The following is a 26336-nucleotide window of genomic DNA, read 5'->3' on the forward strand; positions in this document are numbered from 1 at the left end:
GGTTCTAGGGGTAACCTCCGGGAGCACCACACTGCTGACTCCAGAGGCCTCGGAATCAGAGCCCTCTGTACCTCTGGCCAAGCCTGAGCCTAGATCCAAGGGGGTTCCAGCACTCTGCCCAATCTCAGCCAGCACCCATAATGCAGCGGCTCTTAACTTTTTGGTCTGCGAGGGGCTAGGCTTCTTCAATTGTTCCCATCTGGGTTTTCTCCTGCGTCGTTTCCTGCTGTTTCTGTCTTGTCGCCTCTGAGATTGGCAAATTTCGCCCAGCGGTTTGCCAGTTTTATACGCTCGTATCCAGTCCCACGCCATTTTTGGATCATCACAGAAGTGAGCCTGGCCATCCAGAATGATTCGAAGCCATGCAGGGAACACAAGCCAGTATTGGGGACCTTCCTCTCGCAAGGTTTTTTTCACCTCCAGGTATGTTGCCCTCTTTCTTTGGACCTCCAGTGTATAGTCGGGAAATATGGAAACCTTACTATTTTGAACGAGCCATCTGTCCGCGCCCTCTGCAGGAGCAAGTCCCTCTCTTTATAGTGCAGCAACCTGGCCACTACTGACTGTTGGGGGCAGCCGGAATCCAGGGGCCTCCTCGGGACCGAGTGTGCTCTCTCCAGTGTGTAATATGAAGACAGTCCCTCTGGTGCGACCACTTTCTGGAGCCATGACTCAAGGTAACCAATCATGTCCCTTCCTTCCACTTTCTCAGGTAGCCCCACTACAAGGATATTGTTCCGGCTATTGCGGCCTTCTGCATCCTCCACTCGCTCAAGTGTTTTTACCCTTGACGAAAGGCCCATGACCTGGCGTGTAAGCTCAACCTGCGCCGCCATTATGTCTGCAATAGACGATTCCGCTTCCTTAAACCTCTCTGACAATTTCTGATGTTCAGCTCAAAGGAACCCCAACCACACCGAGACCGGTCTAATGTCTTAATGTAGCGTGGCCTTGGTGTCCGCTATCGCTTCCTGGATCTTGGCCAATTGCTGTTGCACCAGGTCTATTTGCTGCTGTGACAACGTACTCAGTTGTTGGGGGACCGCGGGGTCATCTTCAGGTACCAGGGGGGCTCCCGTCGGTTTCGGTCTGACATTGCCCATTGTCGCACTGGTCCAGCAGTACTACAAAATATGCATGGCATTCTGTATAGGCGGGCCGCTTATGACGGAAACAGAAACATCTCCACTAGTCTCTACACATGGCCAGCCACCCTCTGGTGGCCTCCTGGTGCCACATGCATATAGAGTGCAGCCTTGCTGTTATCCCGATGGCACAGCAGGAGGTCAGTCGCCTTTTTGGTGTGTCTCCTTATAATGTGGTCCACAGCTCTGTCTGCATATCGTGGCAGCTGCCTCTTCCCAGCTAGCTGTTCTCCAAGGAAAAGAAAACGCAAATGCCCAGGCCTTTAAGGTTGAGCCAAGGGCTCTTGCTGCAGCCAATGATGCGAGTTAAAAGAGAAGCTAGACCAGCTAGGGAGGTCCATCCATGGGGCACGGGGGCAATCATCCCCCTTCAGGGTATTCCCAGGGGAAAGCCTCCAGTTCCGCAGGCCCGCCTGGGTCTGCCAAGCACTCTCCTTTCACTCAGCAGCTAATCTTGCTCCTAGAGGCCTTCAGCACTTACTTCCTCTATCCTCCCTCCAACACGGAGGCCGAGTGCGGTGTTTCCAGGGGGCACCCTCCACCATAAGACGATCCTCAATGTCTGAAGTGGCCCCGGCATCCCCCAGTTCTGCCACTTGGATCGCATCTCTCCCCCACTCTGCCTGTCAGGTTCACTCACTGTGCCCCATAGACAACTGCACAGGCATAGACGTAGGCCTCAAGGCCCAATCCAGGGCCCAGGACTCCCCAGGTCTCATGATGCCTCCTGATGCAACACTGGCAGTGGGAGACATCACTGAGAGCTCTCGAAGGCTCCACGTAGCTCCTAGGGCTTTCACCTGTATGGCCGCCTTCTCTCGTTCCTCTTCGCAGGCATATCCATGCCGCAAAGCACTGCTCCTCGCCCTGTCATTAGGCCTGCCAGAGGCGCTCCTATCTCCCGCGACGAAGGCCTCCACGCCCCACCCAGAACAAAGATCCGCTGGGGCCCACCCAGCAGCAGCACACATGCAGCAGGCGACCACAGTGCAGCCACGATCGCGGACACCAGTCCCTGAACTTTCCGGTCCCTTAGGTCTTGGCGACGGCCACACCTCTCGGCTTCCTCCTTTTCAAGGGCTCTTAGCCGTCGAAGCTTCGCCGATTCCGGAGACCATGTCTGCCAGAAATTCTCCCTCCGTGTTCTCGGTCCCTTTGCCACCATCCGGGATATGTTTCCTCCCTTCGTCAGCTCATTCCAGACTGCAAAATAATCATGGGAAATTGCAGGCCGATGCAGAGTTTTGGCCTCTTATCTTTACAGATCTTGTTTAATCCTGGGGCTTTGCCACATTTTTGAGACTTTTGATGCTCCCCACCATATACACATTTATCTGAAAGCTGTTTAAACCAAGCCTACGGTGGTAGGTAATGTCCTGCATTCCTGGCTGCTGTTCAATTATCATGTGTCAAAATATGCCAGAACGACCTGCTATCATTCCTCGAGGCAGCTAAAAGATCTCTCCTTACTGATTCCTCTCAGCTTCTTTTACTTGAATCTTGTAACATCTTGTATTTCTTTCTATTCTCAAATATAGCTACCCGGTTACCACTTGTAACCACTGTTGCCAACTCTGCTTTTGCTTGCCTACAGTGGCCTACAGTTCCTGTCATGTCAGATTGTTTATTTCAGTCTTAATGGCTGGATCGTCCTTTCCTTATGGAAGCATTCCTTGGGTGATTCAAACACGATATGGTGGATATCTATTATCCTTAAGCATTTCTTTTGCTGCCGAAGCCACGTATTTATTCTCGATTTAAAGATATAAGTAGACATCCCTGCTGGTTATTCAGAACAGGACTCTGCATACATATATTAAACAGTACCTGCTTTCAAGTAACTGAGCAGTGGGTAGATTCCCTACCACTGAATCATGCAAGAGGGGGGCCTCTGATTAATTTAATAGCAGTATCCAATTTGCATGATCCATCACCCCATAAACATGCACACAATCATAAAGCAAAGACACACACACACACAGACACACACACACAAACACACGCACACATATAACAAGCATGTGGTATACATCTTACGTTTGTGCAACACCTTTGTGTCGCGTATAAAATGTGTAACACACAGGTATCATTAGTCACTTGACCAAATCCTGATATTGCCTTCAAATGACAGGTCCACCATAAATACCCAATGCCAAAGCATCACAGCATTTAGTCTTTCAATGTCCCTTGTGATTCCTTTCTCCTTCTATCAGATGTCCTGTGCACCTCTAACAGATCCTAGGTAGACTAATGTCTGTGCTGCCAGGGTCAGCCTGCTGGACCCAGGTAATCATTAAAAGGTAGCATCACCATTTATCCAGTCTTGCCATATGAACCATCAGCTGTACTTCTAGGTGCCAACAAACACCTCACTGCCTAGTAGTTCGGGAAAAGAAGTGCTCAGAGGACATTTGAAGCCATGATTTAAAATCTTTCTAAACAAAAAAGGGAATTATATTTGCAATCTAATATAATAATTCCATGTGTCAATGAAATTGTGGCCTCTTGTCACCGTGGCTGTTTGTGGAGTTTAAGCCAGTGACCCAATAATGTGTTAATCTCTTCTCCTTACTCTGTTGTTCTCATCCTACAGTTAGCTCTCTCCTCATACTTCCACTGATATCAACAGTATATTCTCTGCATAGAAACCTTTTCTCTCACTCTACCTCCTCCCCTAGAACTCATTGTCTCTCTCTCTCTCTCTTTCTTTTGTCGGTATTGTATGGTACTTTTTAACTTGTATAAATGTAACCTTATGAAGTGCACGTCGCTACTGTGAAGCTTTGCCATGCCAACTTTTAGAATCGAACCAGAACTATTTAAAGAAATTATCCAAAACAACATTCTGAAATCTGGGCATTATGAAACATACTAGCTTTGTTGGCAAAATGCAAAATAATTAAAGCATGTGTGCAATTCTTTTCACAGTCAGTTTGTAATTACAAAACAAAACAAACAACTAATTAAACTAACCTTACATTAAATCCCTATGAACAGTCATTACTCTCCTTGATGAACTAAAAGCATGTACCAATGCACATAATTAGGTTTGTAAAATGGAAAAAAATAGACTCATTTTGTCTTTTTCTTCTACCAAGGAAAACAAAACCAATTCAATTGCAACTTCTCAAAATGCTTCATGAGTCAGTGAAATGTGGAATGCGATCATCTGTTGCATGTACGTCATCTATCCAGTCAGAAGAGTACTCCATCTCGACAAACTCTGGGAATGGATATGTTTGGATTATATATGAAGGTATGTTTGGATTTCCTATGTAAATAGCCAGCGGGAGAACTCGAGGGGCAGTGGGTAACCTGTAACTTCAGTCACTGGTGACCAGCAAGATATGCTTGTCAAGGTGAGGAAAACATCTCTGAGACTTGTGAGAGGGCCAGTTAAAATGGTGTCTAAGGATTAAATGTGGGTGTCTGAAGGCTCATTGAAGCTTTCTAAAGGGTATGTTTTTGCATCTGGATGTGAGCTCTGAGGTCGAGCTGAGGGTTTCTAAGGGTGAGCAAGAGTCTTTGGAGGGCCTACTGGAGGTGTCTCAGGGCACACTAAGGGGCTCATTATGATGGAGGATTTTCCGCATCCTCCGGGCCGGCGGAAGCCACCGAGGCCCGGAGGATGCGGAAAATCCTCTGCGGACTCACCAAAGACCCACCGCCACATTAGGATGGCTGGTGGGTCCTGGTTTCCGTCCGCCGCTTTTCCGCCGCGGTTGGCTTACAACCGCGGCGGAAAAGCTGTAACATGGCTGGCGGTGTCTATCAGACACCGCCAGCCATATTAGGATGGCCGTAAAATGTATGCTTTTCCGCAGCGGCTTTTCCGCCATGGAAAAGCATACGGACCTTCACTTCGGGGGCCCGTTGCGGGCCCCCTGGGTGAAGGGGGGTTGGGGGGTGCACATGGGGGGTACCTATGGTACCCCCCTGCATCTGCGTTAACAAAGCGGCAGGCACCGCGCGGTGCCTGCCGCTTTGTTAACGCAGATGCAGTGCATGCATTTTTAACATTGCGGCGGGTGCAGCTTGAAGCTGCACCCGCCGCAATGTTAAAGATAGAGGATGTGACCGCCACCCTGGCGGTCACATCCTAATTGCACTGGAGGGACCGCCACAGCCCCTGCGGACGGTCCCTCCTCCTCTAGGGTGGCGGACGGACGCAAGTCCGTCCGCCATCCTAATGAGCCCCTAAGTACCCAAATGGATGTCTAGTGGAGTGTTAGTACATCTTGTGGTGACTGAAACAGGCTCAGGTTTTCTTGAGGAGGTGTCTTTTGGGCACACCACAGGTCTCTCAGAGCACGTCTAGTTTAAATATCAGATGGCAGTGTCTGAATGCAGACTGATGGGCACCTGACCATGTCCAAAGGATAAGTGAAGGTGTCAAAGAGGCAAGATGACAGCCTGCTGGAGGTTTCTGAGGGTCGGGTCGGGGTTTCTGAGAGTAGTCTAGAGGTGCATTAAATGAAAAATATGGTGTTTAGTGGCTGGCTCAGGCTCTCCTAGTTCTGCTGAGAAGTCTGAATGCACGTTCGGGGTCTCTAAAGGACATCTGGTGGAATCTAATGCCAGCTAGGAGTATTTCATGGTGGGTGAATGGCCAATTACCAAAAACTGTGTCTTAAGTTTGTCTGAACTTTAGGGTGTCTCAGGATAAGTAAAGGATCACTGATGTGTGATTCAGAGAATTATAGTGCAGACTGTACGGTCTGAGATGGCTGGGGGTGACCCAAAGGAGGTTGAAGATGTGTACATGCTGGCTGACCATCTCTGAGGGCCTGCCAGTGGTGTCTGGGAGTATGCCAAGGGTCTTCGAGAGCCATGTGTGGGTGCTGAAAGATTAGCTGAGACTGTCTGATAGAAAGCTATGGATCACTGCTGGTGAGATGACTCATTGGGTGGGATATCTGCAGGTGCCCTGGTTTTCTGAACCTCTCTGAGGGTAACCTAATGGTATCTGCTTCAAAGCAATGATACTACCAGTGCACCAACTGTAGCTGACAAACCACCTCATACAGAACTCTCCCAGTGATCCTGTTCCACCATAGCATTCTCATCACCCTAACATTTCATCTGGGCAAAGCCATATCCCACACTGCCTCATATATAATGGGCTAGAATAAGATCTACCTATGCAGCTGACATTGCAGTGTTTGTTCGAGGAAGACAGTCAAATTAAGACGTGTGCATTGCATTTTCCCTTTAAATATATGGCTGTTTTTACAGCTGTTGGTTTGAGCACTGTTATAATATTTCTTGCAATTGGACAAAGTGGTAATGTGACATAATGTCACCCCATCTGAGTGGGCATGTGTTTGTTCTTGATAATTAGTTTCAACATATTATACAAAATAAATCTAGGGACAGCTAGCAGCTAGATTAAGCTAAGGTCTTGAATAAGAGTTTTGCACACCAGTACTGCTTCACAAATGTGAATGATATCCCATCAGCCTTAATACAAGTGGGTTATATCCTATTGCACTTGTAATAGGAAAGGCCAGAATATGTCATTTTGTGACAGAGTAACCCACCTGCCAAACTCTAAATCAAGCTTTAAATAATGCAAAGGATTACTGTTTGAATTGCCGCTGACTCAAAATTTAGACGTAGGTGCTGCACATCCATAAGTCTTGGCAAGGTTGCTGTTCTATGTACAATAGAATGCTCTTTGGAATTAGACAACCGGACTATTTCTGAAATTAGGTATTAAGTCTTCGGTAATGATACTTGCCAGTTTATTGAAAGATCCTGATTTCCTTAGTGCCATTACAGACCCAAATTGTGCTCCCTCCTCTCTCAGTTTGTCCTGTGGTAGCTTGCAGACTGCTTTTCACATTAAGGGCCAGATGTAGGAGCCAAAATACCGGTCGGTAACGGCCGATTTCGGCCGTTACCGACCGGTATTTAAGAATTGGCATGTAGGGGCATATTTTACAGAATCGGTAAATTTACCGATTCGGTAACATTACCGATTCTGTAAAATACCGAAGCGGTATTTTTACCGATTCGGTAAATCCCAGATGTAGGTGGGACTCTTCTGAGTCCCAAAGGCCCTACAAATTCGGTATTTTACCACCCAATCCAATTGGGTGTTAAAATACCGAAATCAGGTGTGCATGTGCACATGTGTGCATGCACACCTAGCCATGTGACAGACAGACATGCCCTTAGGGCATGTCTGTGTGCCACATGGCGCACATGCCTATTTTTGGGGTGCCAGAGGGTGTCAAAGTGACACCCCCTGCACCCTTGCTGGAATCGGAATTTACCGATTCGGTAATTACCGAATCGGTATTTCCCATTGATTCCTATGGGCTTCACAGCCCATAGGAATCTATAGGAAATACCGATTCGGTATTTACCGAATCGGTAAATACCAAATTTTAAAGAATCTGTAATTCAATTACAGATTCTTCCTAAATCTCACCCCTTGAATCCGTAAATACCATTTACCTACATCTAGCCCTAAAGGTTGTATTTTCATGAAGCACATGTAAAGTAGAGCAGAAAATTATATTGCTGCACTGCATTGCATAATCAAAGATAGGAGAATTGCACATATCTCCAAAGAAATAGCTTAGTTCTGCTCTCTCCTTGAGCTGGTGCACTTGTGGCTGCCCCGCGCCAACACAGGCACTCTTGCCTAAAATCAGGATCGTTTTTATAGTAATTGTTTTTTTTGTGTCCTCATATCACCAATATCTGTAAGGCCATTCTACCAAAACCTGTTGCCACCTTGGCCCCGTTGCATAATATCTCTGGCCCCGCTGGACAAGTCCTACCTGTTTCCTGGTACCTGGTATCTCACAGGTGTAATCATCAGACCACACAATAAGTCATTAACATTCCACTCCATCTTTGGAGGTCGACCCATTTCCAGCTGCGATCAGCCCCCCCAGTTCCAGAACCGATGTCCATTTTACAAATGTTTCTGACTGCCTGAACCCAATCAATCACCTTAGGTGGTAAGGAATCCTTCCTGCGGTTACAGATCTCTATTTTGGCTAGGAGCATCATATAAAATAGCAGGGCCCTCCTAGATTTTGTTAGTAGCTGGCTTCCACCCCCATTAATACCAATGTTAAACTTAACATTATATTCACCCCTCAGATATTCTTAACCATATTCTCCACCCCCTGCCAGCATACCTGCAATTCTGGGAACTTAAAAAACATATGTGGTCATTGGCTCTTAGAAATGCGCACCTGTGACACTTTGGGACCAGCTCTTGTGCAAAGTTCGATAGCCTCTGAGGTCTCCAGTATAGGCAGTTGATATTATAAAAATGGTTCTGTTTCAAATTGGCTGACTTAACCACAGATTATAGTAGTTTTAAGGAGGATTGCCTTACTGTTCATAATTCGGTATCCTGAATAACTGCTTCCCAAACTGAATATGGGGCCTTCCGTTTCCCATCATCACCATCATGGTGCATCCAGTACCACATCGCAACCTACTTTTCCCTGGAGAGCCTATCCTGCAGTTTTACCTCAAATTCCCAAGCCCTCAAATTCTTTTACATTGGCTGTGGCCCAAGATGACACCTGTAAGTACTTAAATCTGGACAGATAATTGCCAGTCTTTGCCGCTAACACTTACCAGGGCAACATACTATGTACTGTTAGTAGTTCCCCCAAACCGCTATCCAAGCTCTCCTCAATGGGAGACTCACCCCTTCCTTAAAAAATTCCAATTTGCCAAGACTATCCCAAATTAGGGTGAAAACCGAGAAGTATCCCAAATTGGGGTGACATCCGAGAAGTAACCCATCTCCAGAATCCTTCTAACTCCAAGTCAGACAGTCAAAGCTGCCTTTAAAATCTTCTACTAAACCTTCTTGAAAAAACTTCTTTGCACCAAACTTATATAGGAAGGCTTTAGCGTTCCATTCTTTTACCATTTCCTCCAACATACCTCCCCATGTTGTGGGTACTGGTTTACCGAGGAGTACCCTGTCATTTTTAAACTGGTAGGCCACACAGTAAAATTTAATCTCCGGAACAGTCAATCCACCTTCTCCAAGCCGCAGTCTTAATTTTTTTCAGGCCATCCATACTCCCCTTGATGGCCACATGAAACCAACTATTTTCCCATGGATCTTATCAACTACCATTCCCGGAAATTTCAGGGGGTTGCAGTTAAAAAGGTACGTCCTTTTAGGGAGGTCCACCACTTTAATCAAATTTACTCTCCCGTATATGGTCATGGGCAAATTCTTCCATCTGGTAAGTAGTGCATCCACTTCCTTCACTACACTTTTCAGGTTATGCTGAGGTATTACTTTAAAATAGTAATTCTAAGATACCTGATCTCATCCTTTACTTCCCCACTCCAGTCTCTTATATCCCAACCATTTACCCCGGACTTCAGATCATTTATTAAAAATCTGGATAATGCTCCAAATTCTCTCAACAAAACTTCCACCCTTGGTATAGTTTGGACTGGATCTGAGGCGAATATTATAAGATCATCAGCATACAATACTATTTTACTTTTGTAGCCACCTGAACTGAATGGAACAACCTGCCCATCCCTCCGCAAAAGTGCGTGGCTCAATGTAAATATCTAGTAGTAATGGTCAGAGGGGGCACTCCTGCTGAGTGCCACCAGTGACCGGAAAACTGCATGTAAGAAGCCATTTAGGAGGATCCTAGATGGAGAATGCTCATATAATCTTTTTATTGTTCCAATAAAACACAGACTAATTCCAATAGGCTCCACTTCTTCCCACAAAAAAAGCCCAGCAGACGCGATCAAAAGGCTTGGATTTGTCTAGTATCACAATGGCCAGGGCGGTTGACCGGGTCGTGGCGAGATCTATACTGACAATTAACTGATGGGTAAGCTTGTGTATGTGCCTCCCTGGGACAAATCCCTTCTGGTCTATGTGTATAAGCTGAGGTGCCAGTTTAGCCAATCTCCCTGTCAGAATGCTCGCTAATCCCTTATAATCTGTGTTTAGCAGGGATGTTGGACAATATGAATCAGCCTTCCTTGGATATTTAGCTGGCTTTAGAATCAGGACATTAGTAGCCTCCTTCCATGACCCAGGAACCCGTGTCTTCCCCTTATACACAAGATTAAACAAAGTCTCCCAAACTGGAACAATTTCCTTGATTAATTTCACGGCCCCCGGCGGGCGATAGTGTTTACCGGCGGGATTACGGAGTCGACCGGGGCCCTCGATGTTGGTAATAGATGTCACTGCAGGCAGTAAGGGACCCCTGGACGAGGTACTGGAAACGTGGGAGGGTCTCAGTGGTGTAGTCTCAGCCACGTGTTGGGAAGAGTCAACGAGGGAGCTGCGGCGCTGCCGATCGGCTGGGGCCAGAGCTGGTGGCAGAGGCAGCACAAGTCAGGCTGCAAGCTACTGGAGCTATCCGTAAGGAGTAAGGCGAAAGGCAAACCTGAAGAGGCACCCAAGGAAAATGTTGGCGATGCATTGATAGGTATCCTTTTGGGGCTAAAAGAAGAAATCAAGAGCCGCTCTGCAGTCTCAGAGGCCAATCGGTGGGCACCCAGGACTCATGCTTGGAGCTAGCGCAGAAACTCACTGAGATCACCTCCCGAACTAAAGCACTGGAAGAAGAAGTTGAAAGAATCAGGCAAGATGTGGTAAAAAATGCCACGGGGATCACCTTGCTGGTTAAAAATAACAATCTTTAAGGGAGGATCTTGAGTGATTGGAAAATCACTCTCGTAGGAACAACTTAAGATTTTTGAATATCCTGGAGATGGAGGATGGCACGGACATAAAAGCTTTTTTAATTGGCCTTCTGCAAGATATAATCTTATAGAACAGACAGGATATACATTTTGAGCCGGAGATCCAGAGAGTGCATTGAGATCCTTTTAGGCAGACTACTCAATGGACCAAGGGCGATCCTGGTGAATTTTCTTTCGTATTCGGTCAAGGAGGCTATCCTCAGTGGGCATTAAGGGATAGGCCTAATGCTGTTATGGGGTTCTCTGTTATCATAAGATCCGATATAAGTAAAGCAACAGAGCAGAGGCAATGGGAGTTGGGCAATAGAATGGAGCAGCTGAGGGCGTTGGGGGCAAAGGTGCAATTGAAATTTGCTGCAGTGCTCCGCATAATGTGCTACAATCAAATGTATAACTACAGGACAGTACAGCATGTGGATGAACTAACAAACTCTATAAAAAGACAAAATCAGTAGAGGATGGATCCAAAAGCCTTCTTGCCGGGAGCCAAATTCCTGACATGTAATAGCACGGCAAAATGTGTTGATTAAGAGCTTACTTTTGTAATTCCCAGTAGTAGGCTCAGGAGGCATTTATATGCCTAATATGATAGGGAGGGTTCCCCATGGAAGGGCACAGGGGAGAGGTTGGTTTTGGGGTGGTGGTGGGACACTGATAGGGAGCAGTTGTGCAAAAAACAAAAAAAAAAGTCCTCAGTATCACCAAATTATTGTAATGTGAATGGTCTTAGGTCTCGCACCAGGCAGAGGGTGGTGCTGAGATATCTGGAAGAAAGTCACACTCACATTTTCTTCAGGAGACGCATCTGGTTGCAAGGGAGAGTAAAGATCTATTTCCCATGTAGAAATGGATTGAGTGTTTTGCAGTGTCAGATTAAGACCAATGCTGTAAGGGTGTAGTGATACTGACAAGGAAGGGTTCGTGTTGGAGGCACTAGTAGGTGGGTTTTAGCAAAACTGAAAAGTGTAGATTTTGAATTCATCTTTGTTGGGTTTTACAGCCCAAACGTGGATGATCTCCAGTATATATTGTTAACTTGGAATTTAATTTGGTGGAGGCTTCAGCTCCGAAGATCAGGCTAGTTTTTGTGGAGGAAGTGCACCCTTCCTGCACAAAAAGTACCCTTTGAGGCTATTTCCTGTTTTGCAGCACACAAGCAAAGAGGAACTCATGAGGAGAAATAAAGATAATTCTCCTCCTTTACCCTCGTTATGCAGCCTCAGGCACAATCCCATGTCTACAAGTCTTTGTAGATATGGATTTGTGTCACAATACATGGGTGGATGCATGGGAATGCCCAAGCACCACCTATGGAATGACTAACTGATATAAAGTAATGCTAGGCAACACAATGCGCTGAGTTGTGTTACTTTTTTATTTACAAAGCAACACAGGTAACCATTTGCATTGTTTTGAAAATATCAGAAAGGATTTTGCGTTAGGTCTGCGTCAAACAGGTGAAGCAACCCCAAAGCAAAATCTTTGAAGATCTGTATATAACCTTGTCAGGGTGTTGGCCAATGTGACAGGTTGTAGCAAAGGGTTCCCAGCAGGTAGCTGTTTTGGTGCAGCTGTAGGATAATACATAACTGTCAGTGCTTATATTCTTTTATGGTAAGGATACGGTTTTAAAGACAATTAAGGTGCAAAGGTATCATTTTGAATATCTTACCTTTCATTTTGTAACTTACTTTTTATAGGCAGCTATTTGGTGTTTTAATAGCACACTTTGTTTATCATTGGCTTTTACAGTCACTAATATTGAAAAGAAGATTCTATGACTAAGAAGAAATAAGCACCCAAAGCAACACAGCTGCGAGGAGTGATATGTTAGCTGCACACATGTGCAGCAGACATACTGGAAAACAAGTTAGAGAGAATGGATGTCAGGATACACATTCTATATTTTGAGCTAAGGCTGGTTTGATTGAAAAAGATGTACTAGAAGATAAAACAGCCAAACTCCAGTTGTTGTAAAACATACCACATCAATTAAGAGGCTTTTAAATATGTGTAGCAAAGCAGTGGTGTTTTCAAAATGACCAGGCCAGGGGGTCTTTAAACATGTGCACCAAACTATGTACAATCAACAGTACAAAGCTGACAAGCACTGGATTTAGGTAGTCCAATCAAGCACCAAATGATTTCTGAAGACAACACTAACTGGCAAAGCTGAACCTGAGCTACAGAGTCTTGCCTTTTAATTTACAATGTAGAGTATCAGAATATTATTGTCAGAACACTGTCTGATATAAATATTGTGTACAAAATATTGTTTACAAAAAATAGTCAAATTCTGCACCCAAAAGGTGGAACGTTTTCTAATTGATATGTAGGAAATTATATTAATGTTATTTCTGTATACAATATTCTTTCATCCAATCCAGGACAATTACTTGCTGCATGTGGGTATTTGTCCAAACTATTAGTCTGAAAGAATCCATAAGGCATCAATAATTGCAACCCATTTGAGAAGCCTCCCTTTCTTCCAAGAGAACCAGACATTTATATGTAGCTTGCATCCTGGAACATATTCTCTGGTAACGTCTCATAAGACTTAAGGAGAACTCAAGCCCACATTTCAAGTAGTATGTGTGCCTAATATATGCCTAAAGCTGTTAAAAAGCAAAACTCTATGAAAAAGACCCATTAAATTCTACTGTGTTTTGTGAAATGTATTATACTTGCATTTACTGTTGGTTACTACATTTGATTTAGTTGTTTCTCTCTATGTCCGCAATGCACCAGGACCAACCACGTGCCCAAAAGCACCATTCCATTTTATATAATGACCACCCCAATCTAGCAACCCCAGCTGCACACCTGTATATAGTCTATTTAATAGGTGATTACAATTCAAAAAAGTTGCCTTCCTGTCACATATAAAACAGTCTATAAAATGAATAACACAAACCACACAAAATTCCTTTACACCCGTGAATAGCTTCATCATAAAGAACAGGTCCATGGGAGAAACAAAAGAACATACCCAAATGTAAAAGTCATCCACATTGAAGCACTACTTTTAAGGCGAAGATTTGGATTGTACCACCAATGAACAGCAGTGGCGATCCCTCTATCCCTTCATACAAAAAACGTTTAAAACAGCACGTCCTACATAACCCTTCCAAATACTTCCTAAATCACACTCCTATTAAATTTCACCTCGTACTGAGCTGCTTTCTTTTGCCTGTATTTATGATAATCATATTGGTGCGTGGTCCCTCTCTCTAAGCTTTGATAGGACCAGGAGACCCTGTCCCTCAGGGCCTGTGTATCTTCTGGGAGGGGGCCACAGGGCCCCCATGACCCCAGCCAGCTGCCCGCCTGCTGGGGGGGGCGTCATTGCCCCCGCCCAGCGGGAGCAGCTGTTAATGCTTTTTTCCATCGAGCAAAAGCAGGAGAATTTTTAAAGCTCCTGCCAAGTGATATCAGACATGCCTTCCCTACCCACATGTCTGCTCTATCATGATGGGAGCCTTAAAAATGATCCTGGCAGGTGGAAGCAGATATGTTTCCCTGCCCGCACTAATGTGTGCAGTGAAACTACTGTGCCCTGGAGAAGTGTGGCTCACTGGTTAGAAGCGGCAGACCCTGAAGCAGAGATCGGCTCGGGACCAGGGTTCAATTCCTGAGGCGGCAGGGTCTTGGGTCAATGTCCGCGGACTCGATTATTCTCGCCGAGGTGCCTATGCTAACCATGGGTTCCACTCTGCAACTCTGGGCAATAGCTTGCTTAATCTCCACAATGGCCCCATCAGCGCCGGGGATGCCTGGCTTCACCTTGGAGGTGCCCAGGAGGGACCATCTCACAGGGAAAGCCAGGACGGGTTCCCCAGCGGTATACAGCGCCAGGACACTCCGAGATGGAGTAACAGTGCGCTTTACAAGTATACCTACCTACCCTGGGCATGAACTCCCTGGGACACATTAATCGAGCCAGGCCTGTGGGAATGGGGTCTCCTGGTCCTTTTAAGGCTCGGGAAGAGGGGCTGTATGCTCCCTCTCCTTTTAATTTTAGATGGCCTTTTTTAGGCTAGAGGAGGGAGGCTACATGCCCCCTCTCCATTTTTATTATGTCATCCCCAGAGGATGGGCTCCCTGGGGCCCATAGAGGGTAAGGAGAGGGACCACTCCCCTTTATTATGATGATGGCCCCAAGGGATGGGATTATTGGGGCCTCCTAGAGTCTCAGCTGGGGAGCTAGGCCCCCTCCCCTAAATTTGTTTTTCTGCTGCCCCCTCATGATCCTGGCCCACCCCAGGTGTAATTTTTGCAGTAGTGCAGAAACCCACGTTTTTTTTTGCTGCCAATTAAATTTAAAAAAAATGATTTTGGACCATGACAGACTAACTCTGGGACCCCTGCACCAGCCCTAGCGGGTCAGGGTATCCCTAACCTCCCCCTTATGTATTTTTGTAATCTTTTGTTTAGGGCTTAGGACTGAGTCATGAGCCCTTAGGTGGTTGCTGCCACATCTATGTTGATGTGGTGGCAGACAATAAGATCTCCTGTTGACCCAGCAGATCCTCCACTGTCTGAAATGTACACAAAGCATGCTTTCTGGACCAAGATCTAGGTTTCTGCCAAATTTGTTCAGTGGTATGGCAGCGCCTGGGTACCCCCGTGGTGATAAGTGTGCAATACAAATACTGTTTGATTGAGTGGTTTTAGCATATCAATGTTCAATTTTCCTATGGAAAATGTATTAGGAAAACACATTTTGGGACATCCCCTTTTTCTTGGTCCCCCCGCTTGACGGATCACCTGAAACTTTCTGGGAAGGAGAAAAGGTGTAACAGACTTTTTTCTGGGAAGATTCGTTAAACGGAGACAAAGTTATTAGGAAAACAAAAAAGGGTTTTCCTATGGAAATGCAGACCTAACTATAACTACCCATCCACTGGGTCACTAAGTTGTCCTTTTAAATGTTGTACTAGGGACTATACATTAACCTCTTGTGCACCAAATTCAATAAGCACAGTCCCCTCAGGCAGGCAGGCTAGTTGTATTGCACACAATACAGCAGTTGCTCATAATTCTCAGGGAGTGAAGCATCACATTTCTTCTGTTTAATTCGTAAGATATCTTATGAGACGTCATTTGCTATTAATCCAGGTCACAAGTTTTAGCAGTAGTGCCAATAAACCAATAACAGTTGGGATAGGTGGGTGTGAAGAGAGGTACAAGTACTCAAAGTAGCCTGAGTTGGAACAGACCAGGATTTTGCTTTGAATGTCCATTCTTTTTTCAAATGGGATACTTGTCTGTTTTTATGTAAATAGATTCATACGAAAATATTGGCTTAGCTGTAATATGAAGGCTTTAGTTTACCTGGATGGCCTTCTCACAAAACCAAATGTTTCTTTCAAACCTACAGATAAGAGTCAAAGAGCCAGATGTATGGCTCAACAATTTGTGACTTGCAAATTGCTTAGCATTTGCGACTCACAATTTGCGACTCGCAAATTGGGATGTAGAAACGTGATTCAGACACTGTTTGGGATTCCTAATGGGGTCACAAATTGCATGCCTCATTAATATTAATGAGGCAGGTGCAATTTGCAACCCCATTATGAATGGCTCGCACTCGCAGGGATGGTGGCTTGCTGAGGTCAGCAGACCACAATGTCTGTGATTGCTTTTTTAATAAAGCAGTTCTTATTTTTTTAAGTGCAGCCTGTTTTGCTTAAAGGAAAACGGGATGCATTTAAAAAAGAAATATGAAACTTTTCAGTTACATTTTTTAAAGGGCAGGCAGTGGTCCCTAGTACCCCTGTCTACTCTTAATACATATTATCTCACATACTCACAAAGGGGAAGGGGTCCCCTGGGGACCCCTTCCCGTTTGCGAGTGGATTACCACCTACTTGAAGTAGGTGGTAAACTGCGAGTGTTTTTTGCAGCTGCAAATGTGGTCACAAAACAATAGTACGTGGCATGGTGACTCGCTATTAGGAAGGGACACCCCTTCCTAATGGCAAGTTTTGCAAATGCTATTTTGCACATGCCCTTACCCTTTTTTGCGGTCACAAAGTGAGGATATCCCGTTTGCGGCCACAAAAAAAGGTCGTACATCTGGCCCAAAATGTTCTGATTTTAGGTAGGAATTCTGGGGCTGTGTCAGATAGGCACTTTTAGTAGAAGGTATTTGAACTTGTCAGTCTTATTAGCTGTATCACATTAAGTGATCTGAATGTGTTTGTGGTAAAAGCTATCAATGAAACTTTAATTGTATTTGTCATCAGTAAGTTGCACGGTGTTTGAGATATGGTTCATCGGTAGGGGATTATTTCGGCTCGCAGTCTTCACAGAGGGTGAGGCCGTTGGAGGTGCATGGGTACGGTGGGTGGTAACATTCTTATGATGAAAGTTAAGGGTAGACTGAACTCTTTGTATCTGATCATGGGTTCCTGGGGCAGCAACCCCAGTAGTTCAACCTCAACTTCAGTTTCAGGTGAGCTGCCATATCACAGCTGGACTCTCTGGAGCAACAGGCACAGATAGCATATTTAAGATGGCAACAGCAGTCTCTTTACTTTTGCCTACGTCTTGTTCTTTGCACCCCCTCTGTCATATCCTTTTACATTTGCTTTCTTTCTCCTTCAATTTTCCCTCGGGTCCCCTCGCTCTCTCACTGCTGGCTTTATTGCTGGATTCAACAACTAGTTTTGCTTCTTTATATGTTCTGTGCTGTGGTGTTTTCTTGCATTCTTATTTGCTGATGTGGTGTAGTGTACTGTTTTGTTTTGTTGTTCTGTTATGTTTTGTTGTAGTGTGTTATTCATGTTTTGGTCTAATGTCGGTCTGTTGTGTTGTTGTGTGGTGTGTTGTGTGTTTTATTGCCATACTTTCTGTTACTTTGTTACGCTCTTGAATTGTGTTCATGTTTTGTGTGTTTGATTATGTTGAGAGGTGTTGTTTTGTACATGGTGTTATGTTCTATTGTACTGCTGTTGTGTTATTATAGTGATATGTTTTTGTGAACTGGTGTATTGTTTGCTCTGGAATTGTCTAAGCATGCACATACACATATTTCACACAATACCACGATGACGGTTGCATTGTTGATTTGCTATGTTGTGCTGTGTTATCGTTTTCCGATGTCTTGTTGCTGTGTATGTGGCTGCATAGTATCACGCCCTGTTGCTTATTCATGCTGTAGTGTGTTGTTTTATTTTACGGTTTTATTTTGCTTTTTTTCTGGTGAGTTTTGATATATTGCTGCCCCATATCTGCTATCTAAACTTTAACATATCAGTCTACTAGGTTCTAAAATTTGATAAGCACCCTTCCTCCGAAAATGGCACTTCTAGGAAGTTATCTGAAGATTATTGATTAGGAAGCTGAAAAGTAGCAGTTCTAGAGCAACTGTGAATTAGTTTGGGAAGAGGCCACAACAGGGAACTACCTCAGTCCATTAGCATTAATTCTGACATTTGGTCACAATTGATATGGAACTTAAAAATACCACTAATACTATATTGTGTCCATCAGTTATGCCCATGGTCTTGAATCTTTTAATATGTGTTGTTTTTCACCACTCACTCCTGCAGTAATTAATAAGGAACTGAAAGGCAGGCATTTTATGCCACCGTACCTAATGACCCAAGCCTAATTTAGGAAACATAATCATTGCAGCTGTGATCCCCTTTGCCGCATTGCATTTCAGAATCCTGAAAGTAAACTGCTTTTTAGATGCTGAATTGTGAGATAACCTTTTAACAAAACAATTATGGTAGGGTTTTTAATTGTCTCTCTGGTATCTCATTGAGACCAAGTCAGTGTGGTGTCACTTCCAGTGTTGTCATTGAAGCCAAAGGGCATGCATTGCCGCACCCTATAAGGGAGGGCTAGAATATACAGGGGCAGATCTACAAGGAAGTGCCGCTGCGTGGCACTGCAAGCCCTTTGGCTGCATCACGCTGCGGCACTTCCGCAGCACAGGGATGCGACATATTTACAAGAATATGTTGCATCTCTTTGCTTCCCCCTGCACTGGCGCACAAACTGCAGCCATGTACTGGCAAATGCACCCTTGCACTATGGTGCAAGGATGCTTGCGTCGTGGGGAGATTGTTTCTGTGCAGGAAGGGGCATTCAGATGCATCTCCACATGTACTATTTCTCGTAAATCTGGAGATGTGTCTTGTTCCATGGGTATTGCGTGGGAACACCCACAACAACACCCATGAAACGCCCCTTCAATGCAAAGTGCTGCGTGCGAAAGGGGCGTATTTACAAGGAGAGGAAAAGTCACACAGGGTGGCTTTTCCTGTCCTTGTAAATATGGAGGAGCCACCTGCACCACCAGTATGTCACGAAACGTGACGTACAGGTGGCGCAGGAGGCTTGTAAATCTGCCCCACAATATTTAAATATAGTGTACTTACCACTACAATGACAAAAAAACGTTCTAAAAATGACTTGTTCTCAATTCCATCTTTGCTCCAGTAAGCAAATCTGTTTGTCAGTAAAGTGAGGAAAGCTACCAAAGATAAAAAGTAAATTCACGCATTGAGCAAGAAAGAATAACACAAACAAAACCCAACAAAATTCAATGCACAACATCCTGTGATATCACATCTATTGATCTCTATCGCTCTCACATTGGTCTCCTCTATGTCTCAGTTGTCTCTTTATTATCTTTCTTGCTCAAGCCTACAGAAACACAAGCATCTGTCTTTGCCTCTGTGTCACTGGCCTGACACTCTGCAGAGTCCTTCTCCTAGCTTCTTTCTACTTCCCCGTGTCATCTTCCCCTGTTTTATCTCTGTCCATCAATGTCTTTTCTCACCTTTCCCCTCTGCTGATTTTATTCCTCCTCTTACAAGCTCGGGGACAGCCAAGACACTGAGACACCTCTTTGACTTGGCCCTTTCCAACATCAATTGAGCACATTATATAATGTTTGTTACTTTCTGCTTTGATCTTGTGTGCTGTTTTTCATACTCTCCTATGCTGTAAAGTTCGCTTAGGGGCACCCCAGAGTATAACCCCCAAGTCAGAAGTGGAGCCATTGTTAAGTTTCTGGAAGGCAACATTTTGGGGCATATTTACAAGCCCCAATCGCCACCACAATGTCACTTTAAGTGACGTTGTGGTGGCGATAGGGGCTTCACCTTATTCATAAGGCAGCGTTAAGCCATTTAATGTGGCTTAACGCTGCCTTGTAAATAAGGCACCCTTTCACGCTGTACTTAGCGGGAAAGGGAGGGCAATGGGTGTTGCGGAGGGTGTCCACCGCAACACACATTGATTTTGACACTGCCCCATATGTACAAGGGTGGACTAAATAGGAGGCAGTGCCAAAATCAAGACTAGGGAAAACCTGGTCTTAAACAGGCAAAACAAGGAGAAATACTTTATTTCTAGTCCATTTTCCTGTTTCCATGTGTGCTGTGTTGTTCAGCACACATAGAAACAAAAACAAAACATTGATTGCATACTTTTCCTGACACTTCCTGCATATAAACAATCTTTAAAAAGTGACGTTTTGCAACTTCTATGTGGGCTGCATTAAGCAGCACACATAAAAGTTACATAAACGTCACTTAAAGATTGTTTATTTGCAGAAAGAGAGACCTTCCCACACATAAACAATCATTCCCTCAACGCAGACACCCTTGCACCATGCTGCAAGGGTGCCTGTGTTGGCGCTAGGCTGCTAAATTTAGAGCCAGCACAGAGGGAAACACAGGTGCTGCACCATAATCTTGTAAATATGGTGCAGCCCTGCATTTCTGCAGTGGTGGAGTGCAGCGTTAAGCCCGGAAGACTAACGCTGCACTCCGTCACTTCGTTGTATATATGCCTCTTTATTCATTTGCATTGTGTGTTCTACTCCTGAACGTATTTGCCCCTATTAGGAATATAGTCAAATGCCAAAGATAACTGCAAGCCACCACAAGTAAGCCTTTGTTTAACTTCTGTTCCTGGCCATTTTCTTTGTCACATCTGCGGCTAGGTATCACAAAGGCAGTGCCACTGATACCAAGGGTCAATCTAGCTGCTGCAGTTTTTACTTCTGGTGACCTTTACATGATGTCCATGAGTGTAGTACTCCTATGTCTGTTTTAGGTGGATGCAGTGGATGAGGTATCATTTGTATCTCATTTGCGATTTATATATTTGCATTTTTCTGTAGAGCTCTGCCGAAGGATGTCAGCATGCTTTATAATCAAACAGCATGCACTGCCAAAGCCAGCAGGTCTGGCGTTGGTAATCAGTCTTTTGGCAATGGTTGTTTTGTTTTGCCACATTTTTTTCAAAACTCTTTTGTGGCAGAAACTGGCAGACACTTTTCAATTTAAAGCAAAAGCATTTGGTTAAAGGCAAAAATATTGTTGTGGTCTAAAAAACACACACACACATTTGCACAGTAATCCCTGGCACTGAAGGAATCTACTTTGTGTACGGATAACTTCCTTGTGAAAGGATAGCATGCCATAACTCATAGTGAAGTCAGTCGATGGCTAAAGTGGGCTTTCCCATTGCCCCATGATGCACACTGTATTGGGTGGAAATAAAATGTAAATAACGCAAAAACAGACTAATGGGTGAAGTTTGGCTAAAACTCCCATAATTAACTATGTTATATGCATAATTTTAGTATAATAAAATATTGTTGGATAACACTAGACCTAAAACTGCCAAAAGAGAAAGTTACAAAGATATCCTAAACCAAAGCCTAGACAGACTTGCAATAATTGACCGTCAAACATTATTGAACCCCAAAACTAGATCCAGTAAAAATACTTTTACATTTGTGTCTAAATTCTCAACAGCTACTAGGCAGATCAAACAGAGTATCTTAAGGAGATGGGAACTTCTTCAAAATGAGAGTGAATTCAATGGCATATTTCAAGAGAAACCTATATTTGCCCACACGAGGGGTCGCAATTTGATGGATTTATTGCGCTCACCTCAAAGTTCGCAAATTTCTCCTGAATATAAAGGTACCATGAAATGCAAAAACTGTGTACATTGTAATAACATTATTGTTGGCAATAGTATTACCCACCCCATGACAGGTAAAAAGATCAGTCTTAAGCACATATCAGATTGCAATAGCACCAATCTAGTTTACTGTTTGAAATGCCCTTGTGGCAAACTTTACGTGGGAAAAACAGAACGTAAATTTAAAATCAGACTCACAGAGCACAAGAGTAACATTAGGACTAAACAAAAGAGTTCCCCTTTAGCCACGCATTGGGATGAAAACCATCACAATATATCGCAATTACGAGGACAAATTTTAGAATTAGTACCCAAGAAAGAAGGTCAAGACAACTCTGCCAAACTATTACAACGAGAAACATATTGGATAGACTTTTTATGTACAGGAATTCCTATTGGTCTGAATGATAGGCTAGATCTAGGGTGCTTTTTATGAATACGTAGTAACATTGTATTGTATTAATGTCCTATTGATGCACAGCTAGCCTTACCCTTTGACATTCGGATGATGCATTGCTATATACTGTATTTTTTCTGTTTTAATTCTTTTTAAGGATGTTTTAACTACTGTACAATTCTTTTTACAAAAGGTTTCCAGGCGAGTCACTAAACTATGGATTGCCCCGTCTAGTAAAAATATTAGACTATTTAATGTTAGGAGCCCCCTTTCAGAAATATCGTGGCAAACTTCTGAAAAATTAGGATGTATCCTAATAATATTATCATTTCGTAGTTCATCTCCCCGTGCACCAGTTTCGAAATTTGAATCGATATGTTCTTTTAGAGACAGCTTACAACTGTAAATGATACTCTTGTAGTCATACATTTGAGTTCAATGCCTCAAACTACATCTGGTGTAGTGACTACATTTCCCAGAGTTCATTACCCTAGGGCGGGTTCTAAGGAACTCTTTAAATAGTTGTATGGTAACCTTGCGCGGTAACACGGTTTCACCAGACAAGCAGATTTCCAGACAGGGCTACGCTCCAAGCATACAGGTACATTATTTTGAGAATAAATAGAAAGATTCTCCTGTTGACTTTATTCTAGTTATGACTAGATTATTTTTCACGTTTTTTTCGGTAGTTTGGTAAACTCTAAGTCAAGTCTACTTTTATGTCCCCAATAGATTTGGCAACGGCACGATTACATAACCCCATACTGCAACTGTCTATTTACGTGCAAACTCTCTGCACGTTACCAGCTAGCAACCATTAAGGTACATTATTTACTATTTACACTAGTCGTGTTTGGGCGTTCATGCTCAGGACTTAAGTTACATATTGGCGTTTATTTTTACAGACTAGTAGTCTGGACGAGTTATTCCTTAAAGCTAACTGGTATCCTCAGATTGTCATCGATGACTCCTTGAAACTTACGAAGGTATGCAATTTCTCGTTAACTTTTAGCACATGGTAGGGAACAGGGTCCTTCTTATAATCACGATTTTTCATCTAAATCCTGTCACTGTTTTCGTTTACGTAGCTGGATTATTGTGGGCACCTACCAGTATTAGGAGGATCATCACTATCCAGGTGATTTAAAAATTATCAACACGTTATTGTGTACAACTTTTAGTAATATTCCTATGACAACAGCACCTCTTATGTCCATTTTTAATCCATAGATTTACAGCTTACAGGCTCCTAGATTAACCTAGGGTTTCACTTGAGAGTATAGGACATCGTCCCTCAGCGACATATCACCACATAGGTATGTGACGTCATGATGATCGTAATGGGTTGATATTAGAGGTAGATTAATAGTGCTCAGTTGTGTATTATGTACAGGGTCATTTAATCATTTATTTCCAAAGTTACTTCTGATTGTATGGTACATTTTCGTACGTTTAAGATGTTTATGTTTCTATAGCAATGTATCATAAGTAGGCGCACATTGATAAAAACTTGGGAGACACATTTATTCACTATGTTGGTATGTTTAAATAACATGGTATCATCACATGTACTGATGAATGATATGTTTTCCGCATTTACCTCGTGTTCCATCCTATGTACCACTACATATAGATGCATTATTGCATGAATTTATGAACTGGGTTACCTCTCTGTTCCCCCTGTAGTGTCAGTGAACTACCATTTGATTGTTAACTTCTGTGATATTATTCTGCACCTTAACCTGACATTGATCGACTGTTTGTATATATTTTAGGATTTCCCCCTGATGAAGGGTACCTCCTGGTCCCGAAATGCATTGGGCACCATGTCGTGTGAAAATTGCATCAACAGTTTTATGAGTGATTAATAATCCTGTTTCCACATCCGACCAAGAGACGAGTCAGCAAAACATATGGTCTTCAACTTATGAACTGTGAAAAGACCAATTTTCATTTATTGTTTGTACAAAAAGATATTTTGAAAGAATATAGATATGTCATACAGAGATGCTAGAATAAAACACTAAATGTGTATGTGAACATTTGTGTATAGTACTGATTACTAGTAATATGTTGTTGTAGCATTGGGAAAGGGTTTCTTTCCCCTTTAGGAACAGTGCACTCTACAAGCAGGTTTTCCTGCTTTCCCTTATGACTAAAAAACACACACACACATTTGCACAGTAATCCCTGGCACTGAAGGAAGCTACTTTGTGTACGGATAACTTCCTTGTGAAAGGATAGCATGCCATAACTCATAGTGAAGTCAGTCAATGGCTAAAGTGGGCTTTCCCATTGCCCCATGATGCACACTGTATTGGGTGGAAATAAAATGTGAATAACGCAAAAACAGACTAATGGGTGAAGTTTGGCTAAAACTCCCATAATTAACTATGTTATATGCATAATTTTAGTATAATAAAATATTGTTGGATAACACTAGACCTAAAACTGCCAAAAGAGAAAGTTACAAAATAGATAAAGAGGCTTGCAAAGGCAACGAGAAAGGAATGTATGGATAGATAGTTTAGCATAGACAAATAGATAGGTAGATATATAGACAATTAGATAGGTGTTTATGAAGAAAGAGATGTTTGCATACATAGATAGCTAGATAGAGAAGGTTGCATATACAGAGAAGGTTACATAGATTGAGAGGATTTCCTAGCCAGATAGATAAATAGCTAAACTTGCAAAGGTAGATAGATAGATAGATAGATATGGAATTTGGAATAAGTATCACAGCTTCAATTAGTAATATAATAGTTAAAAGTCTATATAAGCATGCCATATAAGAATACTGAAAGCCATACAAGCAGGGCATATTTATTAAATTGGTTTACAAGTATAACTGCACTCCTCAATTAAACTACTTACCAGGATGAGAGACAGAAGTGCTCTTATAAATTCACTTCATTGCATGCATACTTAAAAAAGAATGACTTTATAAGGAGCAGTTTTAAATGGACGCAATTTGGTATGGCGTGAAATAGCAACAGTAAGATAAACAAAGGCCAATCCAAAATGAATTTACAAAAGCAGGAGTAAGGAACTGATAAATCTGGAATGTGCCCTGAGCTCACGTTCAAAAACATGAGCTGGAAGACTTCTGCCATCACATTAGGCTCTAAACACAAAGCCAACACTAATGTAATAATAAAGTTAAAAAACACACATTAAAGAGAACTACTTTTTGTTCGGATGTGCTCCTTGTGAGAGAACAAAATACAATCACTCAGAGTGAAGGTAGCCAGTGGTTGAAGTAGGCTGGCTCATTGCCCCATGCTGAATGCAGCAGTGGGAGGAAGCAAAATATGAATAAAGCAACAGCCCAACGTATATAGAAGGCTGTCTGAAAGCTCCTTGAAGTAAGTATATTATACACTAAACTTTTTTTTTGTGTTCAAAATATTTTATTGAGGTTCTTATCATAAGTAACAATAAACAAGACATACAGAAAAATAGAATACATTCATGGATCCAAGTATAAATACAAGCAATGCAATGAAACAACTAAAAGAAGGGGGAGGGAGGGGAAGGGAAGGAAACCTATAATATCAGATAAATAACAGGCAATAAATTGAGCTACTATATACAAAGGTTAAATATGAACGAAATTCATAACAAACAATACTAGAGATTAATTCGTTAAGTAAATATCTATAGGAACCCAAAATAAATGAAAAGAAGGTGAGTTTTGACAAACCCCGGATAAAGATAATTGTGCTCCTCTTCACGTAAAAATAACCCAAGACCACCATGCATGAACAGATAACTTTGAAACATATTTCCAACAACAGGTAATGGATTTTAACACAGCTGAAATTAGGAAATTAAAGAGTTTACATTCAAGTGTAGTTAAATCATGAGATAAGAGTATGGATTTGCAAATCAACAGATTATATGTTAAATCCTCTTGAATATGAAGAATCGTCTTAATAATGCCCCAAACATCTGTCCAAAACTTAGAAACTAAAGGACAAGTGAAAAGCATATGTTGTAATGAACCAGAATGCAAATTACAATGCCAACATGTATCAGATTGAAGTAATTTGGCTTTGAATAATCGCACAGGTGTCCACATGCAATTAAATAGAATA

At 43.0% G+C, this 26336-nt stretch overlaps 1 long non-coding RNA gene across 1 annotated transcript in view; it reads left to right on the top strand.

Moving 5' to 3' along the window:
• The window catches only part of LOC144819716 (uncharacterized), a 58314-nt gene extending 34070 nt beyond the window's left edge, over positions 1 to 24244 (top strand). The window contains exons 2-3 of the long non-coding RNA XR_013607532.1: positions 4244 to 4401; positions 24012 to 24244. This is a non-coding gene — a long non-coding RNA (uncharacterized LOC144819716). The remainder of the gene's footprint in view (positions 1 to 4243; positions 4402 to 24011) is intronic.
• Positions 24245 to 26336: the final 2092 nt, after the last annotated feature.

Source organism: Lissotriton helveticus, chromosome 2_1 (assembly GCF_964261635.1).
Source record: "Lissotriton helveticus chromosome 2_1, aLisHel1.1, whole genome shotgun sequence".
Classification (NCBI taxonomy): Eukaryota; Metazoa; Chordata; class Amphibia; order Caudata; family Salamandridae; genus Lissotriton; species Lissotriton helveticus.